The sequence below is a fragment of the Callithrix jacchus genome, chromosome 16 (assembly GCF_049354715.1).
Source record: "Callithrix jacchus isolate 240 chromosome 16, calJac240_pri, whole genome shotgun sequence".
Lineage (NCBI taxonomy): Eukaryota > Metazoa > Chordata > Mammalia > Primates > Cebidae > Callithrix > Callithrix jacchus.
In genome coordinates, this window is record NC_133517.1 from 24166224 (window position 1) to 24183034 (window position 16811).

General features: G+C 38.8%; 1 long non-coding RNA gene across 1 annotated transcript; it reads left to right on the top strand.

The window, feature by feature from the left end:
• The first annotated feature begins 6589 nt into the window (after positions 1-6589).
• LOC118148383 (uncharacterized) lies at positions 6590-16584 on the top strand. The gene is made up of 3 exons (XR_004735192.3): positions 6590-6665; positions 6922-6960; positions 16249-16584. It is a non-coding gene; the product is annotated as an uncharacterized LOC118148383 (long non-coding RNA).
• Positions 16585-16811: the final 227 nt, after the last annotated feature.

Consider the following 16811-nt stretch of genomic DNA (forward strand, 5'->3'; position numbering starts at 1 on the left):
CCTTGGCAACAATATGAGACCCTGTCTTACTAATCAACAACAAAAACAAACAAGCAAACAAAAAACAAGTTTAATACATGAAACTACACTGGCGATAAAATTGTATAGAACTGTTAAGTACTATTAAGTTCTTTTTTATTACCCAAGTGAAAAAAGACTGCTCAAACCAAATGCTGGCAATAATGTGAAATAACTGGAACTCTTAAACACTTTTCTTGAGAATGTAAAATGGTATATACCTGTTTGGAAGCAATTTGATAATTTCTTTCTTTTTTCTTTTTGAGACAGAGTCTTGCTCTGTAGTCAGGATGGAGTGCAATGGCATGATCTCAGCTCACTGCTATCTCCAACTCTCTGGTTCAAGCGATTCTCCTGCCTCAGCCTCCCCAGTAGCTGGGAATACAAGCACATGCCACCACGCTCAGCTAATTTTTGTGTTTTTAGTAGAGATGGGGTTTCACCATGTTGGCCAGGATGGTCTTGATCTCCTGACCTCATGATCTGCCTGCCTCGGTCTCCCAAAGTGCTAGGATTACAGGCGTGAACCACTGTGCCTGGCAGGTAATTTCTTAATCAGTTAAACATACTTTTACAGTATGGTCCAACTATTCCACTTGTAGGTATTGACTCAAGAAAAATAGAAAGAGTGTATATGAATGTTCATAGAAACTTTTTCTGTAGAAGTCTCAAAGTGGAAACAACCTCAATGTTCATCAGCAAGTGGATAGACATATTGTAGTATATCCATACAACAGAATACTATGCAGCAATGAAAAAGAATGAACTATTGACACACACAATAATGTATGACTCTCAAACTATAATTGAGTCTCAGTGAAAGTAACTAGATAAAAAAGTATTCATGATGTATGAGTTCATTTCTATAATTCTAGGAAATGCAAATGTATAGTATCAGAAAGGAGATCAGTGGGAGCCTGTGAATCAGATGGAATGTGGGAGGAATTACTAAAAGGCAGAAGGAAACATTCTAGGGTAATAGATATGTTCATTGCTTTCATTGTGGTGATCATCTCCTGAGTGTATATGTGTCAAAATGTATCCAAATGTACATTTTGAATATGTGCTGCTTATTGTATGTCAAGTCTACCTCTCAATAGGCTTTTAAAATAATTAACAAACTTTAAGTTGAAAAATTAAAAATAAAACTAAACTTTGGCTCATCCTAATAAAAGTACTGAAGATCAAAAAATAAAGAGGAAATCTTGAAAGCATCCAGAGAAAAATAACACATTCTATAGAGGTGAACAATATAGCAATACATCACAATTATAGTTCTGAAAGAACAGAAAAAAGCCTAACAACCAATTCTCTATCCAGCAGAGGTGAAGAAGGTAAAATAAAGGTAATCTTAGAAAAAGAAAAAAGAATTTTTCACCACCAAACTATCTCCTTGAGAAATGCTAATGGAAATTCTTCAGGTTTTAGGAAAATGATAATATATCAAACCACTGATCTTCAGAAAGATGTTAACACTGGAAATAAAGACACACATTTCACAATGCCAAAAGGATCATCAGTTCATTCAGGAAGACAATATTCATGAATAGTTTCTTGTTGCTGAACAGCTTCAAAATTCATGAAACAACATTCATTAATCAAAGGGAAAAAGAAATGATTCTAAAATCATAGTTGATAATTTTTAAACAAAATTATTTTAGCCATTGATAGAGCCAGATAAATAAAATCAATGAAGACATAGATGGATTTGAACCAACTATCAATCACCTTGACCTAAATGATTTTTTTTTGAGATGGAGTTTCGCTCTTGTTACCCAGGCTGGAGTGCAATGGCGCGATCTCGGCTCACTGCAACCTCCACCTCCTGGGTTCCGGCAATTCTCCTGCCTCAGCCTCCTGAGTAGCTGAGATTACAGGCATGCGCCACCATGCCCAGCTAATTTTTTGTATTTTTAGTAGAGACAGGGTTTCACCATGTTGACCGGGATGGTCTCAATCTCTTGACCTCGTGATCCACCCGCCTTGGCCTCCCAAAGTGCTGGGATTACAGGCTTGAGCCACTGCACCTGGCCCGACCTAAATGATTTTATACAACACCATCCTCGACAACTGCAGAGTACACATCTTTTCAAGCAAATATGGCATGTGCACCGAGGTAGATTACATGCTGTACCATCTAACAATTGTCAATAATTTTTGAAGGGTTGAAAGCATACAGAATATGTTTTCTGAGCATATTATTGAATTAGAAATCAATAACAATGTGGCATCTAGAAAAATCCCTAACATTATAGCAAATCCCTCTAATTTCTTTAATAAAGAAATTGGCAAAAGAAATTAGAGACTATTTGGAGATGGAAAATATATAAAACCATATAATTTTTGAAGGAAAACATAGGATAATGTTTGTGATTTGTAAGAAAGCAAAGTTTGGGACCTGAAACATAAAGCAATAACCATAATAAAAATTAACAAGTGATACTTCATCAAAATTAAAAACCACTTAACAAAAGTACCACTAATGAACTGAACAGGCAAGCCACAGATTTGAAGGCAGTGTACATTGCAAAGCATGTACATAATAAAGGCCTGGTATGCAGTATACATAAAGAAATCCTACAACTCAATAACAACAAAAAAAACCCTCCATAACAATAATCAAAGGAATTGAATACACACATATCAACAAGTACATGAAACAAGTATATAAAAAATGTGTTTAACATCATTAGTTATCAGAGAAATCCAAATTAGAAATACATAGAGATACTACTACACACCCATTAGAATGACTAAAATTAAAAAAACTAATTTGGTAAAAATGTACAGCAACTGGAAATCTAATACATTATTGCTGAGAGTATAAAATGGGACAAATATTTTGGAAAAAAGAGCTGGCATTTCCTTTTAAAACTAAACATATATTAACCTATGATCCAGTAACATAATTTCTGGATTCAAAAAAGCATATATATGCATAAAAAGCCAAATCTGTTTCATTTCTAATAGCCAAAAGTGGAAAACATCCCCCAGATACTTTAATGTGAGACAAGAATGAATAAACAAGCTTTGGCATTTTTATTCAATGAAGTATGCAGCAATAAAAAGCACCAACTATTGACATGCAGCAATATGAATAAATTTCAAAAACGTTATGTTGAGCAAAGGAAGTTAGTCATTAAAATGTATACACTTCACTACAGTATTTTATTTTTATGAAGTTCTAAAATCATCAAAGCCAATCAATGATGGAGAAAAATTTGAACAGTAGTGTTCTTGGGGTGTGGTCAGGATCGGTGACTGGGAGGGGACAGGAAAGGTTTTGCTAAGGTGATAGTAATGTTCTATAATGATGGGCTTTGAGTTCTATAAATATATACATTTTTCAGAGCTAAATAAAATATGTGTGTAAATTGTGTGTTAGTTTTACATCAAAAGGAAAAAATTAAACATTGAACTCTAGTTAATGGCAGAGCATTGGAAGGATCTAGAAGAAGCATGCACTTGTTCCTAGTTTACCTTCAAAAGCATAGAACAAGTCACATATTAATTCAAGAGTAAATATGTGACAAACCAAGAATATAGGTGCTGGATGTATACTAGCACCTTAGGGTATATGCTAAGCCTCTTTCATTTCAGCTATGTTTTAAATGTTTGATTAAAAATTTTGGAAAACCTAAAGTGCTACAATCGGCATCTTTAGAGAGAAGAGAAAACATATCAAAAAGACAAGAGATAACCACTGTTGAAGAGAATGTGGAGTAAAGGAGGTTCTTATACACTGGTGGCAGGAATGTAAATTAGCACAGCTATTATGGAAAGTAATATGGAATTTCCTCAAAAATTAAAAATAGAACTGTCTATATTCCATTCCAATTTCACTTATGGATGTATATTCAAAGAAAATGAAATTAGTATGTCAAAGTGGCATCTGCACTCTTACGTTCATTGCAGCAAACTTTTCCAATTACAGCAAGGGAATCCAAGGACTCCAGAAGGAATGTTCTAAGAAACAAAACAATCACATTTGCTTGCTGTTTATGAAAACGTTGTGGGAAGTTTTACTTAGATGAATGGGTGGGAGTTTAGGCATAAATCAGTGGAAGGTACGTAAAAAAGGAAGTAAACAAACAATAGGACTTGATTAAAGTGAAGCAAAAAAATGTTACACAAAAATGCTTCTTTTATTAATGAGTGTGTGGTTCAGCTATGGATTATTAGATGTAAATCATAATGTCAAATTGAGTAATAAAAAATTATCAATAACTACAGTGGGTGAATATAGGAAAGGGTACATAGGAGAACTCAATCCTCATCTTCCATAGTATGAAGTCAGTAACCACTAATATTGAAAAAAAACAAGAAATAATACTCTATATTATAGTCGAGAAATTTGATAATAAATATCAGAAAAAAATGAGTTGAACATCATTTCCTCTGGAGATCACAGATCAGAGGTGAAGAAGAAACTAGGGGATGGCTACTTTTCTTTATCATTTCTTATAAAGATATTTGACTGTTTAATAAATAAGAAAATAAAATTGAATCATATATTAAAAAATGGCATCAAGCAGATGACTCTACTGTTGAGAACATTCATTCTTCTAGCTCAAACTGAAACTGCCTTTGCAAAACTATGACAGAAAGGGAAATATGCCTCCATCTTACTTCTAGCCTTACAGATTGGATGTCTTTGTCCATTTCTGCATGTGGGCCAAGCTAACTTTGGGAGAAATGTAGTTTACAGTTTAATGATGACATTCCTTGCCAAAATCAAACTCTTCTTGTAAAACAAATGAAAGATTACCAACTTAGGAGGATAAGAGAAGCTTGAATTCTCAATAATAATCAGCCATTATTCTGGAGGTCATAAGATTTGCACTTTCTCCAACTAATCCTTGCAGATAACATCACTGTTGTAGGACCTAAGATTGGCCTTTTGAGATATCTTTTCAGATTTTTACAATTCTGAAAACTGGACAGCCCCACCTAGACCCACCAACCCAGCCCTGTGGCCCCCCACTTAAGCACTGACTCAGCACAAGAGGACAGCTTTGATTCCCTATGATTTTATCTCCAACCCAACCAATCAGCATGCTGCTATCCTAGCCCCATGCCCACCACACTGTCTTTGAAAACCCCCTAACCTCCAAGCCTTTGGGGAGACCAATTTGAGTAAAAACTCCATCTCCCATGTGGCATGACCAGCCTTGCATCAATGAAATTCTTCTTTTACTGCAATGCCATGGTCTCAGAGTTGATTTTGTGTGTGCATTGGGCAGGAAGAACCCACTGGGCAGTTACAAAATTTATGTCATAAAATATAATAATCTTGACTTTTTCTCCAATGGAAAAGTTAAGCCTACTAGTCATAAACTTGTAAGCATAAAGTGAAGCAATGTACATTTTATAATAATCTTTTCATGTAAGAAAACTCAGTGATATTTTCTAGAACTCTTTCTCCTCAAGGAATTGACTTGAGAGTAGAGAAAATATGAAAAGTACACAAATAAGCATAGGATAAATTTTTATGGAGTACTGAATTTATTTAGAAGAAATGACTTGTAAATGTGCTATATTGTGTTGTGTATAGATCAAACAAAATATATCAGAGACATTGGTTGCTACAGGATTGACTTCCTTAAAACTAGTCTGAGCAGGTCACCTTAAGCTCAAAAACATCACTCTATTCCATTGCCTAGAAAATAAGGCTTAAACTTATTTCCTTGACGTTTGATGCTATCTGTGCTCTACCCCGAACTCATATTTCCTAAATAATTTATTGCTATTCTCCCTTGCTGTACCTTTTAATACAGTCAAAATGAGATTGCTGCAATTCCTCATAACCAAAACTTTGTTTCTCCCCTCCAGGATTTTTTTTTCCTATTATAATTTAAAAAATTATTTTATCATAAAACTTAATGTTGTATCTTAAAATTATTTTATACTTAAATTATTAAGTTAAATTCAACTTTAAATATATTTGTATTTGAAATTAATCTATTTTTATTTTAAAAATTAAAAAGAATTAAAAATCAACGGTCCATTAACTTTACATCTCTCTTTTAGCCATTGTAAGATTTATTGCCGAGGTAAAATAAGGAAACTGAGGCAGGTATAAAAAAAAAGTGAGAAGCCAATTTATTCAGCTCCCGGGCAACCTCAGTGGTCCAAGAGGGGCCAAAGAAGTCCCACCTGGCTGTTCAGGGCGTGGGGTTTTATGGGGTGTGCAGGCAATTGATTGGTTACTGGGGAAACAAAGAGAAGGCATTTCTATTGACTGTTGAGGAGTAGGAAGTACATGGAGTTAAAGTAGGAAGTACATGAAACTAGCTGCCATTGGTAGGCGGGCGGGGCTTTAGGTAAGTGGGCCTTGATTGACTACTGGGGAAACAAAGAGAAGGCATTTCTATTGGCTGTTGAGGAGCAGGAAGTACATGGAGTTAAAGTAGGAAGTACATGAAACTAGCTGCCATTGGTAGGCGGGCGGGGCTTTAGGTAAGTGGGCCTTGATCGACTACTGGGGAAACAAAGAGAAGGCATTTCTATTGGCTGTTGAGGAGCAGGAAGTACATGGAGTTAAAGTAGGAAGTACATGAAACTAACTGCCATTGGTAGGTGGGCAGGACCTTGGGTACACGGGCCTGCTGGGGCATCCCGGGCAGGCTGTTGTTGGGCAGCGGATGGTGGGGCTTCTTTTTAAAAAAAAATTCTCTGCAGGGTTTTTTAACAGTGGGCTGGAGGTTGGATGCATAATTTAGTGCTGAGTGTGGGCTTGGGCATGGTATGCAGAGGCGGGTGCAGGGGAAGCTTTGTGGGAAAGCCAGTTAATGAGCTCGGGTGATGATGCAGTTATCAGGTGTGGAGAGTGATGAATGTGTCCATTTGACTCCCGGCAAGGCAACCAGCCTTACAGGCATCATCTGATCTTTTATCCTTTAGAGATATCTTCTTGAAAGTGAAGCTGCATTGTTATCTAAGGTAAATACCCAAGGTTCGCTGTTTCACACCAAGGGAATCAAGGATACAGACACACAATAAATGGGTTTAGGAGCAGAGGTTTAATAGGCAAAAGAAAGAGAATGGAGAATAGCTCTCTCTCCTGGGAAAAAGAAGGGTGCCCAATTGGGACTTCAGGTCATGGCAGAGTGCACTAGGTTTTATAGGCTGACTTGAGGAGATGGCGCCTGATTTACACAGGGCCCAAAAATTGGTTGGACCATGTGTGACCTTTTCTTTTCTTCCTCCCTCCTTCCCTCACTCCCTCTCCTCCCTTTCCTCTTTCCTTTCTTCCTTCCTTTCTTCCCTCCTTCCTTCCTTCCCTCTCTCTCTCCCTCCCTCCTTCTTTCCTTCCTTTCTTCTTTCCCTTCCTCCTTCCTTCCCTCCCTCCGTCCCTCTCTTCCTACTTCCTTCCTTTCTTTCTTTCTGGCTCTGTGGGACATTCTATTTCTTTTGTAATATCACATGAAGAAGCTGGCCACCCTACTCTAATCTTTTATTATGCAAATGTGTTTTCTACAGGGCTGGCACCATATTGTCTGCTCCCTACTGTAAACATGGTTGGCAAGGAATAGAGAAGATGGAGCCACCATGTCGAATATGCCTAGCCCCCAGGTAGCTTTTTCATATTGGCACTGCTGATATTCACCTGTGCAAGCTTCCAGCTTGCTTATCTATGTCTGCAGCTTGATTTTACAGGCTGCTGTTAGAAAAGAAATGATTTGGAGGCTGCTTTTCATTAAAAGGAAACCCTTACCAAGAACTTTCTTACCCTCACTATCTGCCTAAATAATTTCTCTCTAACTCCTATATCAAAAGGACTGAAAGATGTTTTTTAGGTTTAATTAGGAGGTCTTAGCCCACCTTAGCAAAAGCAGACTCAGTGGAGTTCTAGAAAGTTGTATAGGTAACAAAAGATAAATAAGAAATCAGAGTAAATGCATGGAGATACTTCCAGGCTAGCAGTCAGCATACTTCTGTAAAAGGCCAGATTTTTAGATAGGTTTCCTTCCTTCCTTCCTTCCTTCCTTCCTTCCTTCCTTCCTTCTTTCCTTCCTCCTTCCTTCCTTCCTTCCCTCCTTCCTTCCTTCCCTCCTTCCTTCCTTCTCTCCTTCCTTCCTTCCTTCCCTCCCTCCCTCCTTCCTTCCCTCCCTCCTTCCTTTCTTCCTTCCCTCCCTCCTTCCTTCCCTCCTTCCTTCCTTCTTTCCTTCCCTCCTTCCTTCCCTCCTTCCTTCCCTCCTTCCTTCCCTCCTTCCTTCCCTCCTTCCTTCCCTCCCTCCCTCCTTCCTTCCCTTCCTCCTTCCTTCCTTCCTTCTTCCTTCCTTCCCTCCTTCCTTCCTTCCCTCCTTCCTTCCTTCCCTCTTCCTTCCTTCCCTCCCTCCCTCCCTTCTTCTTTCCCTTCCTTCCCTCCTTCCTTCCTTTCTTCCCTTCCTCCTTCCTTCCTTCCTTCTTCCTTCCTTCCCTCCCTCCCTCCTTCTTTCCCTTCCTTCCCTCCTTCCTTCCTTCCTTCCTTCCCTCCCTCCCTCCCTCCCTCCTTCCTTCCTTCCTTCCCTCCCTTCCTCCCTCCCTCCCTCCCTCCTTCCTTCCTTCCTTCCCTCCCTCCCTCCCTCCTTCCTTCCTTCCTTCCCTACCTTCCTTCCCTCTCTCCCTCCTTCTTTCCCTCCCACCTTCCTTCCCTCTCTCCCTCCTTCTTTCCTTTCTTCCCTCTTTTCCTTCCTCCTTTCTTATCTTACCTCCCTCCCTCCCTCTCTCCCTCCTTCCTTTCTTTCTTTCTGGCTTTGTGGAGCATTCTATTTTTTTTTAATTACTCAACTCTGCCAGTACACAATGAAAACAGCCATGCATGATACATACATAAACAGCACAGCATGGTTGTGTACCAGTAAAACACACATTTGGCTCAAGGAATGCAGTCTGCTGCCCTTTTTCTAATGTCGCCACATAGCCTCTTCCACAAGTTACTTAACTGCAGCACAGGCACAAAGGGCACTGTCTTCTCCAACAAGAAAAGATTAGAAAAAAGGAGACCTGGAGCAGAGGTGACATTGGAAACACACTTAAGTCCAAGAAATGAGCCAACTGAGCACAAAGTAATACTATAATAGTGTTAAAATCACAAAATTTAAAAATCTAGTCAAATTCTCTAATTCTATAGTTGCTAAAACCAAGGCCCAGAGACAAATGTGACAACGACACACCTGGGACACAGTAGGTGCTTAACATATTTCCGATGAATTATTAAGCTGCTCAAGGCTGGATCCGTAATAAGAAGCACACCTAAGAATATGATTCAGGTTTTGAGATTCACATGTAGAGTATTATTCTGCCTGACAGGTAAAATAATATTCTACATGTGAATCTCAGGTTGACCTGACCTCAACATTACAGGGAAAATATTTCCCACGTGTGTGAGCTAGCATGATTATTACCAGCATAGGTTAAGTTATGCTGTGCTTAACAAACAGCTCAAATAACACTTTTCTTTTCTATGTAATCTACATACCTATAGAGGGAGGACAAGGACTCCCCCCATTTTAGTCTTTCAGGGATGCAGATGAAGGAGGTTCCAACCTGGCTGCAGAGTCCTTACCATTAATTGTTATACCATGCTGCTGTAATGGTGACTAATTAATAAAAGCAGAGAGTTTAATAGCTCACTGTAGCTGCTAATATGATTCCACTTATTTCACGGTATCCAGCATCTGGGGAGTGTTTAAAAAGTGGTCAGGTGCTGAAAACGTTGTCAGGGATTTAAGGGTCTGGAAGTACAGATTACTTGAAAACCCTCCAGCTACAAACACTAAGAATTGCTCAATAAATTATAACTAACATCCTTATAAATGCATGGCTGAACTGCTAAGAAAGGCAGAAAAACTGCCTTGGGCCAGAAATGAAAAAGAAACTAAAAATCAGGACAGTGAACTGCAGAGCTGACACTGTGTCTGCTCTGGGATATTTATTGCTCTAAGTAACATAGGTGCTGAAACTCAATACCAGTGTATGGATGGGGAGAACTGGGACTGAGACCTGCATCTTCTAGAGTGTTATTTCTTTGGTTTTGGGCAACAGGAAGCCTCAAAATTTGTGGGAAGAATGATAAATTTACACGACTGCTTTGAAGAGCAATGTGACAATGCCTAAGGAATTTGAACATGTGCATCTTTATGACCAAGCAATTCCTTTGGCAGATTAATACCCCAGAGAAATTCTAGGCCACGAAAAATTCAAACACGAACAAGACTTTTATTGCAGCATTGTTTGCATTAGTAAAAACTTGAAACAAGAGAATGGATAAATGAGTTGTGCTCTAATCACACAATAGAATACGCAGAGCAGTGAAAATCAATGTACTGCAGACGTATATCATTAGGGATAATTCTCAAAGTTTTACTTTCATGGAAAAAGCAGGATGAATGAGTTGCAGGGTATTCGCAGCATTGAGCTGTAGAAAGTGAAAAGCATGTGATACCTCTCCTCACCCCTTATAACAGTCCCAGCCAACACTGCTATCACAAAAGACAAGTTAACAAGAGAAAAGCGCAAAAAATGATTTACTTAAAGTTTTATGTGACATGGAAGCTGTTGGAATGAAGATCCTAAGATACAGGAAAAATTATCCATTTTTATGCTTAGGTTGAATGAAGAATGACTAGCTGTACGGAAAAGTCACTGGAAAAAAGGGTGTGATCCAATAGATTGAGCTGGGAAAACATAGCAAGGCCTGTCCAGATTTCTCTTGGCCTCTCAGTGGCATTCTCTCCACCTGGGTATGGAGCAGAAACTTCTAGAACAGCAGTCTCAAGATATAGTATCAGACAAGGATAGGTCAGAGATTCTAACTCCTAGACAGAAAGGTAGGAAGGGAGGTTAGCATAATATTCCTTTTTCTCATGGCTGACTTTGTGGAATAGGGGCTCTAGTTTCTATGACCCGCCTTGGGAAGAGGATCCCGGTTTCTGTGACTTGCTTCCAGGGAGACTCAGGGGTGAGAGCCAGGAGGTCGGAGAAGGTCAGAGTGACCTTGGTCCTGAGACTGCTTCTGAGGCACTGCAGATGTTCATTAGATCAGTAGTTCCCCACCTTTTTGACACCAGGAACTGGTTTTGCTAAACAGTTTTTTCCATGGACTGAAGAGGGGTTGGTTTCTGGATAATTCAAGTGCATTCCACTTATTGTGCACTTTATTTCTATGATTATTACATTACATATAATAAAATAAGTATACAACTCATCATAATGTAGAATCAGTGGAAGCCCTGAGCTCATTCTCCTGCAACTGGAAAGTCCCATCTGGAGGTGATGGAGACAGTGACAGATCATCAAGCGTTAGATTCTCATATGAAGCACACAACCTAAATCCTTCGCATGTGCAGTCCATAATAGTGTTTGTGCTCCTATTAGAATCTAATGCTGCCACTGAGCTGACAGGAGGTAGAGCTCAGGCAGTAAAGCCAGTGATAGCAAGTGGCTATAAATACAGAAATACAGATGAAGCTTTGCTTGCTCACTGCCGCTCACCTCCTCCTGTGAGGTTCGATTACACAGATCACGGACTCCTGCTGGTCTGTTGCCTGGGGGTTGGGAGCTCCTGTGTTAGTTGGAAGTGCTCAGCAGACCAAAGTGCCATACTTTGGATTATCAATTTCTGAGGCCCAACAAAGTCTAATGCTGAACCATAGATAATCAGAAAGAATTTTTTTTTAAAAAATATAATCCTTAACCCCATGAAAGGAAGAAAGAACAAAGCAAAAAAGGACTTCTAATTACTCCTCTCAAAAGTGAAAGCAACACCAGTGTTGTAGATGTAATTGGCTTCCCCGTGGCCCAGCTCCCACTCTGCACACAGGCAGACCCTCAACACAGAGCTCACAGTATAGCAAGAAAGACAAAAGGAACACTTACTGAATATTTCCTAAGTACAGGGAGGAAGTAAACTAAGGCAAAAATTACACAAAATTGTGTTTATATATCTTGTTTATTTCACCAAAATTCAAATCAACTCAACATAGCTCTTTCTCTTCACAGAGCATCTTTGGCTCTTTCTGGCCTCACCCAGTGTCTCATTTCCTGAAGCCATGCAGATGCACATAGCTCCAAACTAATGCATACTCATTTATTTCCCCTTTGCTTTTAAACTTGCATTTTTACTTCATTATTCAGCTAACCAAATGAAGGCTCCTTTTTGAAATTTTTTAAAAAGTGTGTGCGTGTGTGTGTGTGTTTCATAACATTTTTTTTCACAGTTAAAAAAAATTCGGGATCCAAGAGGACCTTAGAATCAACAAAAATTAACAATTATTGTTAATTATTATTATTATTATGTTCTGAGACAGGGTCTTACTCTGTCACTCAAAGTGAAGTGAGGTGCCACAATCATAGCTCACTGGAGCCTCAGCCTCCTGTGTCCATGCGATCATTCCATATAAGCCTCCTGAGCAGCTGGGACCACAGGTATGCACCACTACAACTGGCTACATTTTTCTTTTTTGTAGAGACAAAGTCTTGCTATGCTGCCTAGACTGGTCTCAAACTCCTGGGATCAAATGATCCTCCAACCTTGGCCTCCCAAACTGCTGGGATTATAGGTGTGAGCCATCATGGCCAGCCTTGTTAATTCTTAAAATAATACCTTTATTAAGATATATGTCACATACCAGATAAATCACCTATTTAAAGTATACAAGTGAATAGCTTTTAGAATATTCACAGAGTTGTGCAACCATCAGCAAAATACATTTGAGAGCATTTTCATCCCATGGAAAAGAAGCTGTAAATCCATTAGTAGTCATTTCCTTTCCTCCACCCTGTTCCTGTCCTGCCCTCACATGCATCTCCCTGCAATACCTTCCTGCCTTCCTTCCAGTCCCAGGCAACCAGTAACCTACTGTCTCTAGAGAATTGCCTGTTGTGGTTATTTTATACCGATGGAATCATACAACATGTGCTGTTTTGTGACTGGTTGCTTTCATTTGGTATAATGTTTTCAAGGTTCATCCATGGTGTAACACCTATCAGTACTACATTCATTTTTATCACCAAATAATATTTCATTGTATGGACATACCACATATTATATAGGCTTTTAGCAGGTGATAGATATTTGGGTATTTGGATTGTTTTCAGTTTCTGGCTGTTAAGAATATTGCTGCTACAAACACTCATATAAGTTTTCATGTGGTCACGGAATTTCATTTTTCTCGAATGTAAAGGTAGCGATGGAATTGGTAGATTGTTGGTGGGAGACCCCGCAAGTGCCAAGGCAAGGGTCTGAAGCCTCAGCCTGTTCCCATATCAATATTGAATTAGAAAAGAATTAAAGATATAGTCCCATAGTTATTCCTATATATAATCATAATCACGTAGTTATTCATATTTAATCATATATATAAAATATACTCAACATAACCTTTTAATGTTACTAATGACTCTCAGGCCATGAAGCAGGGAACTGAAGTAACATTGTGAAAGAGATGGCCCTAAGGCAAGATGCTGTAAGCCCTCTGTCATGCCCGCCTAAGGGCTGAAGAGAGTCATGGTTGTGCGGCAGTGCCAGCGCTGGGAAAGCACCCACTGTTTAGCCAGCTATGGAAGGAGACGTCCAAGATGTCTCCTTCCTCGGAGGAGTTAGGAGAAAACTCCGCTCCCCCAGGCTCTTGCAGTAGGCCTGACAGCTGTCAGGGAAGCCCACAGACATCCAGGGGCTTAACTGTCTCTATGTGATGCTGTGCTTCAGCGGCCGCGTTCCATGTCTTCTTTCATGTTCTGCTTTTGCACCTGGTTCCTCTTTTTCTTAGAAGATAAGAATTAATAAAAGTAACACAAATCTTAATGTCTTTGCTCTTTCTTGACAAGTATGGAAAAAGTGCTGACGCATTAGGTTTTCTCCTCAGCTTGGCTACTTGAAAATCCTGGGGCTATATCTCCAAGACACCTGATTTCCTTGACCCTAACACTGACCACCAATGACTCACCCTACCTACCCTGCCCCCTGCTTTGTACTCCATAAAAGTCAGAGTATCCAAGCACTCGGGGCCACTTCCGGACTCCAAGGTTTGGTTGGCAGTGGACCCCTGGGCCCAAACTCTCTTTCTGTTGACCTCTGTGTCTTGTGTCTTTATTTCCACAGTTTCTCATCTCCACAGGAGACTCTGTAGGGCTAGACCCTATACTGGATCACTCAATAAGTCTACATTTAATCTTTTGAGAAACTGCCAGACTTTTTCAAAGTGCTTCTACTGGCAGTTTATGAGAGTTTCAGTTTTTGGATACTTGGCCAGTGCTGTCTTTTTTATTAGGTAGAGCTACCCTAGTGAACGTGAAGTGGTACCACATTGTGGTTTTGATATGTGTTTCCCTAAAAGATAATGGTGTTAGGTATGTCTTTATGTGTTTATTGGCCATTTGTATATCTTCTTTGAAGAAATGGTTATTCAGCCATGTTGCTATTTTTTATTTGGGCCATTTGTTATTTTTATTATTAAGCGATAAAACTTATTTACATATTGCAGACACAAGTTCCTTATCAGATATATGATTTGAAAACATATTCTCTCATTTTTTAATTTTTCTTTTTGCTTTCTTAATGCTGTTCTTTGCTTCAAAAAGGTGTTTATTTTGATGACATCCAATTTATCTGTTTCTGTCCTTTGTTCTTTTGGTGTTATATCTAAGAAGACATTGTTTAACCCAGTGTCACCATGATGGATGCCTGTGTTTTCTTATAAAAGAGTTACAGCTTTGGCTCTTAAATTTAAGCCTTTGATCCATTTTGAGTTAATTTTTGTATCTAGTGTGAGGTAGAGGTTCAATATCATTCTTTTGCATGTGGATACCCAGTTGTCTGAGCACAATTTATGAAAATATTATTTTTCTCTATTGAATTGTCTTTATACTCTTACCTAAAATCATTTGACCATCACTGTGATGCTTTATTTAGAGACTCAATTCTTTTCCATCAATATATATGTCTGTGCCTATGCCAGTACCACACTGCTTTGATTACTGTAGAACTTTGTAGTAAGTTTTGAAATTGGAAATGTGAGTCTTCCAATTTTGTTCTTTTTCAAGATTGTTTTGGTATTCTGGGTCTTTTGCATTTCCATATGATTTCAGGATCAGCTTGCCAATTTCTGCAAATAAAAAAAATTCAGTTGGAATTTAGAAGAGAATTGTATTAAATATGTAGATCAACTTGGAGAGTGTTGCCATCTTAACAATATTAAGTCTTCCAAATTCATGAATACAGAATATCTTTCATTTCATCTTTTTTTTGTTGTTTTTTTTTGAGACGGAGTCTTGCTCTGTTGTCCAGGCTAAGTGCAGTGGCACAGTCTCGGTTCACTGCAAACTCTGCCTCCTGGGTTCAAGCAATTGTCCTGCCCCAGCCTTCCAAGTAGCTGGGACTACAGGTGCCTGCCAACACACTGGGCTATATTTTATCTTTTATTTAAATCTTTCATTTCTTTCACCAATGCTTTGCAGTTTTCAGAGAAAAAGTTTTATACTACTTTTTTTTGTGTGAGACAAGCAAGATGTTACTCTGTGGCTGAGCCTGGAGTGCAGTGACAAACATGACTCACTGTAGCCTCGATCTTCCAGGCTCAGGCGGTCCTCTCCTCTCAGTACTGTGCTCTGCCCCTGTCACCCTTTCTCGCCCCCAACCTCTCCACCCCTGCCCCCAGGTAGCTGGGACTCCAGGCATGCACTTCCACACCTGGCTGATATTTTGTAGAGACAGGGTTTTGCCATGTTGTCTGGTCTGGTTTTGAACTCCTGATCTCAAGCAGTCCTCCCGCTGTGGTCTCCCAAATTGCTGGGATTACAGTTGTAAACCATCGCATCTGGTCGATACTACTTTTGTTAAATATATTTCTAATTTTTTCACTTGCTTTTGACTGTGTTGTAAATCGAATCATTTTGTTAATGTTACGGGATTTTTTCGTTCATTGAAGATGTATAGAGATACAATTGCTTTTTGCATATTATTCCTGTATCTTGCAACGTTTCTAAACTCCTTTATTGGTTCCAATGTGCTTTTTTTGTGGATTTTTTAGAATTATATATAAACAAGATCATGTCATTTCAAATAGAGATAGTTTTACTTCTTGCAATCAGGATGATTTTCTTGCCTAATTGCCCTGGCTAGAACCACTAATACAAGGTTTAATAGAAGTGGTAAGATGTCATTTTAAGCCTATGTTTCTCCCAGATTATTTTCTTATGATTTGTGGTAAGGTAGTAAAATAAAAGAGCTGTGACTTCTTTTCTTAGGAGCAGTAAAGGAAGAATGAATGTGGCAAATCACACACTGCTCTACAGCCACCGTCTGAGAAAAGCTAAAAGGGAGAAAGAGTAAATGGTCACCATGAGCAACAGGAAAGCAAGGAAAGCAAACTGGGGCTCTGGCTCCTCTTTCAGAAACCAAAAGGAATGCAGAGACTGATTAAGCCTGAAGCATGGTCTTGAGAATTAACAATATGAAAGCTTGCACCAGTTCCTTGTTAAAGTGTAAAGCTCATTCTTTCTAGAATATGCACCAACTGACACAGGATTACCACACAAGCAAGGGTATTTAGATCCAGAAGTTATGGCTGGAGAAAAAAACATCATTAAAAAGTCTCAAATTTTGTTGGTTGTTTTTATATAATGCATGCTCATCAAAAATCAAATTCATGGGTATTATTAAATGATCTTAATTATGAGTATATTTTTTAAACTAGGCTTAGGATGCTTGTGATATGTTAATGTCTTTTTCTTGAGTTTGTAAATAAATAGATATCATCAAACATAATTTTAAATGTATTAGATGTCAACAATTATTTTTAAGCTAGTTC